A 5,545-nucleotide genomic window follows, 5' to 3' on the forward strand; every position below is an offset into this window, starting at 1 on the left:
GGTTTTCTATTTGGCCCGAGAGAAATTTGATGGTTTTGATAGGATCGGAGGCAGAAATCGGTGTTGCTGATGAAATGTGCTCTTTCGTGTTCCAATCATTATGGTGCAAAGTCATCTCCTTGATCAATCTCTAAGCCTCATCGGAGTGAAGTTCATGAAGTTACTTTGAGAAACTGCATCAAGAGTAGACTTATTGTTCTGATTCAGACCTTTGTAGAAGGTCAAAATCTGATCAGAGCTCTCAAGACGGTGATTCGGGCATCTTCGAAGCAAGTGTTTGAATCTTTCCCATGCAGTGTAGAGTGATTCATCGTATTCTTGTTGAAAGTTTACGATATCATTCCTAAGTCTGATTTGTTTTGATGGGGGAAAGTACTTGAATAAGAAAGTTGTTGCCATTTCCTCCCATGAGGTGATAGAGTTGGGTTCTAACCCCTCGAACCAGGTTTTTGCATGAAGAATTAAGGAATAAGGGAACAGATACAGACGAACTACATCTTGTTCAACCCCGTTTTGCTTATATGAGTTGGATAAGGAGAGGAATCTATCTAAGTTAGAGTTGGTATCATCAATTGGTAAGCCATAGAATAGAAAGTGATTCTGAATGAGTTGTATGATGCTATGCTTAAGCACAAAAGACGCTCCATTAACCTCTGGATAGAGTATCGGTCCTCCTCGTCCTTCTAACGAGGGTTTGGTGATGTCAGCGAGAGTGATGCATGCTGCCATCGTCGGATGGGTACAATGTATGATATCGGATAGAAGAAATGTAACAACCCAAACCAATAACCAACCGATTACGTGAAACAAATTTTTATTTTTTTTATAACAGGAGAGTGCGCCACGCGCACCACCTCAGGGTGTGCGGCGCGCACAGGCCCAAATCAGTTCTGTCCGGTTTTGTCCATTTTCAAATAAAGATCTCCCACTTCCCGACATATTTAGACGAAACGCTTTTCACAACATGTTATAATCATTAAAACTCACACGATTCAATAATAAAATGAGTTTTACAAAACGGGGCCCACATCGGCCATTTTACGAGTTTCGTTCAAAGCATACAAGTTCGACCAAAAGAGTTTAAATTCCAAACAACACTATGAGCATGGTGTTTGGGGGTTAAACTACCCAAATCTCGCTCAAACTCCAAAAGCTATAACATCCAAAAGCGTCCCCTACAAACCAAGCGGGATCTCTAATCCATACGAATGCCCTTACCCTTGTCTCCGCCGGAGCCTATAAAAAGATAAACAACGAGAGGGTAAGCAAAGCTGTCACACCCCCAGTTAGGGCCTGGGTGAAATGTGACTTAATATCAAATCAACCAACATATTATAATATACGAGAACAATACTAAATGATAAAACAAACTTTATTGAGCACGCAGCGGAAAATGAAACGTAGTTACAATGATAGGAATAACAATAATGGAAATGTTCACATGCAGAAGTAATAAATGCGATATCTCTTGATCCTATGTCCAAGTAGCATCACATAAGCAGTAAGTATAAGAGCTTGAATCAAACAGCACCTGAGACAAAACATGCTAAAGTGTCAACCAAAAGGTTGAGTGAAGTTCATAGGTTTAACAAATAAGTTTGACCGTTTGTTTTAGACCACAAGATTTAATTTGTAAGGTTGATCTCCCGCAGGATCAAAAAGTTATGCCAGTGCGTGATATTTAGACTAAACGTTCAAGTTTGCCCCATGACAAGTTGTGTCTGTCCTTGTCGGTTTAATTTCATTATCAAGTAATACAAAGACTTAGTCAAATGTATCGGGGACGTTACTCCCGATAGGCCTACCCCCAATAAATAAGCATGCCGCAGCACTTAAAAATATCACTGTAGGGACTTAGTCGGACATAGCCGGGTATAGCATAGTTTTAGCAGTTGGTACTTGTGTCTAAATTGTAAATAGTAAAAGCAGCATGTGTCTCACCCCAAATAAGTTAAATAAGTTTGCTAGCAATAAAGAGTGGGGCTATGAATTCACCTTAGTAAGTAGAGAGAGAGTTATTCCTCAGAATAGAGAGTTGAACGAGTGAGCAGGAAAGTCAACCTATTGACATTTAAGAGTAGTTAAGTGTTTTGCCCATGTTTAAGTTTAAGTATGTGTTTAAGTATAGTTTGTTTTACTAAGTTTCTATTCCTAGTAAGTTACTATTTTTATAAAGTTTCTATTTTTAGAAAGTTTCTTATTTTACTAAGTTTCTATGACTAGAGAGTTTCTACTTTTATGAGTGTTTCCATTTTAGGATACTTGCCGTATTAGATAAGCTTCCAATCACCCCTTTCCCTTCGAATGGCTAATTTAGATCTAGGGGCTTGAGCCATAGGACCCTTTAAATCGGAAGTCCAAACCCTCTGCCTAGAATCTCGTAGAAATCATTCGTCAAGAAAGTTCGAAGATCTATACATCTCTAATACATATCCCAAAATGTTTGTGTGCTACAATATAAGTAGTAGGTTATAGGTGCTAGTAATAGTAATAGTATATACATGTTAAGTACTAGTATAAGTAGTATTAGGGTTTAAGGTTTTAATATGTATATGTATATATAAAAATATATATATATTTTTTTTTTACATGTATATATGTATATATAAATCTAGGTGTGTTTATGGATAACAAGTTTATAATATGAATATGAATTAACAAAGATTAAAGTTTATGTAAATAGTTTAGGGTTTATGTTATACCTTTGAAGATTCAAGATAATTAACAAAGAAAAGATGAACACGATGAAGATGGAAGATCAAAGCCTTGAAAATCTTGAAGAACTCCTTGAAGATTCTTGAAGAACACGAAGAACAAGCTTGAAGATCCGAATACCACAAGAGAGGGAGAGGGAGAGATTGTTTTTGAGAGAGGATTTTGGTGTGATTTGTGAATGAGAAACTAGGAGTTTATATAGTGCAAGTATTAGAGTGTTAGTCAACATAAGGATGTTCTAATTAATGATTTTATTTTATTTTATAATTTTTAGTCAACAATAGGTGGTACTAGTTTATATATATATTATTTTAATTTTTAGTCAACATAAGGATGTAATTGTTTAAGATTCTTTAGTCTCATTATTATTACTATTATTACTATTATTATTTTTTACATTTACTACATGATAAGTATTATTTTCTTTTTACTAATTCATGACTTGTATATATTTAGTTCTCAATTGTTTTATTATTTATATAAATGTCAATTTTTATTTATTATTTATAGGTTATCAGTTATAATATTACATAAATGAATAAATTTTAATTAGCAGTGAGTGTCGACTAACAGTTTATTATTTTCATCTTTTATTAACTTGTCAATTATTGCACAAAGTTAATTAATATGTTTTCTAACTCTTAATACTTAACAATTGTTGATTAAAGTTTAATCATTAAGTTTTGATTATATTGTTTGGGCATTTAATATTGGAAAAATATATAATGGAAAAATGAGGGTCGTTATAGTACCTCCCCGTTATTGAAAACTTCGTCCCGAAGTTTTTAGGTAGTTTTCTCGTTTGCATCAGCAGTTGAGAAGAGATGGGGATATTTCCGTTTCATATGGTCTTTGCGTTCCCAGGTATATTCGGGGCCTCTACGCGAATTCCACCGGACTTTAACGATAGGTATATTGCTTTTACGCGTTTGTTTGACCTCTCCTTCCATGATTTCTATAGGTTCTTCAACGAAGTGCATTTGCTCATCAATGCGGACATCATCCAGAGGAATAACGAGTGTGTCATCGGCAAGACACCGTTTAAGATTTGAGACATGAAACACATCATGTACTTGACTAAGTTCGGTTGGCAGTTCTAATCGGTATGCCACGGGACCGACTCTTTTAGTGATTGTGAATGGTCCAACATATCGTGGACTGAGTTTACTTCGCTTACCGAAGCGGACAACACCTTTCCAAGGGGATACTTTCAACATGACTTTATCTCCAACTTGGTATTCGATGTCTTTTCGTTTCTTATTGGCATAGCTTTTCTGTCGGCTACGGGCAGTTTCTAAACGTTGCTTGATTTGAACGATCTTTTCGGTAGTTTCGTGAATAATTTCAGGACCAGTTAAATGTCTGTCCTCAAGTTCATCCCAACACAAAGGGGATCTACACTTCCGTCCATATAAAGCTTCAAAAGGTGCAGCCTTAATGCTGGAGTGATAACTGTTATTATAAGAAAATTCAACCAAAGGTAGATGTCTATCCCATCCTTTGCCGAAATCGATTGCACAAGCACGTAGCATATCCTCCATAGTTTGAATGGTTCGTTCACTTTGACCATCGGTTTGCGGATGATAAGCTGTACTCATGTCGAGTTGAGTTCCAAGAGCAGATTGTAAAGTTTTCCAAAATCTAGAAACAAATCGACTATCGCGATCAGAAATGATCGAGATAGGAACACCATGACGTGAGACGATTTCTTTAATATAAAGCTGTGCTAATCTCTCCATCTTGTCAGTTTCCTTGATCGGTATGAAATGTGCAGATTTAGTAAGACGATCAACTACGACCCAAATAGTATCGTTACCGTTCGAAGTCTTAGGTAACTTAGTAACGAAGTCCATAGTGATACCTTCCCACTTCCACTGCGGAATGTCGGGTTGTGTCAACAGACCAGAAGGCTTTTGATGTTCGGCCTTGACTTTCAAACAAGTGAGACACTTACTAACATAAGTAGCAATATCGGCTTTCATGTTAGGCCACCAGTAGAATTCCTTCACATCGTGATACATCTTACTGGAACCGGGATGGATAGAATATCTAGTCTTATGTGCTTCATCCAAGACTAGTTCGCGAAGATTACCAAAACGAGGAACCCAGATTCTATTGCCAAAGTACCGTGTACCATTAGCTTTCACTTGAAGTTGGTTCTCAAAACCAATAGGTCCTTCACCTTCGATAAGTGTCGGTCTAATAGCTTCCAATTGAGCTTCACAGATTCGTGAAATAAGATTCGATTTGATTTTTAGGTTTAAAGCACGAACACGTTTAATATCGTCTTTTCGACTAAGGGCATCGGCAACTACATTCGCCTTGCCAGGATGATATTTCAGCTCACAATAATAATCGTTCAATGTCTCGAGCCATCGACTTTGCCTCATATTCAGCTGTTTTTGATCAAAGATGTGTCGAAGACTTTTATGGTCAGTGTACACCGTAAAGTGATTACCATAGAGATAATGTCTCCATATCTTTAATGCAAATACCACGGCACCTAACTCTAGGTCATGTGTGGTATAGTTTACTTCATGTTTCTTCAACTGTCTAGATGCATAGGCGATAACCTTCTCTCGTTGCATTAAAACACAACCAAAGCCATGCTTTGAGGCATCGCAGTAAACAACAAAGTCGTCGGTACCTTCAGGTAAAGAAAGAATCGGGGCTGTGGTCAACTTCTCCTTCAGAATCTTGAAAGCAGATTCCTGTTCTTCGGACCACTCAAATTTCTTCCCTTTTTGAGTCAGCTTTGTAAGAGGTTTGGCAATGAGAGAAAAATCTTTTATAAACCTTCGATAGTAACCGGCAAGTCCCAAAAATTGAC

General features: G+C 37.0%; 1 non-coding gene across 1 annotated transcript; it reads left to right on the forward strand.

The window, feature by feature from the left end:
- The first annotated feature begins 244 nt into the window (after positions 1–244).
- On the forward strand, positions 245–351 carry LOC139894803 (small nucleolar RNA R71). Its single transcript, XR_011775285.1, has one exon. It is a non-coding gene; the product is annotated as a small nucleolar RNA R71 (small nucleolar RNA).
- The last annotated feature ends 5,194 nt before the right edge of the window (positions 352–5,545 follow it).

Source organism: Rutidosis leptorrhynchoides, chromosome 2 (assembly GCF_046630445.1).
Source record: "Rutidosis leptorrhynchoides isolate AG116_Rl617_1_P2 chromosome 2, CSIRO_AGI_Rlap_v1, whole genome shotgun sequence".
Lineage (NCBI taxonomy): Eukaryota > Viridiplantae > Streptophyta > Magnoliopsida > Asterales > Asteraceae > Rutidosis > Rutidosis leptorrhynchoides.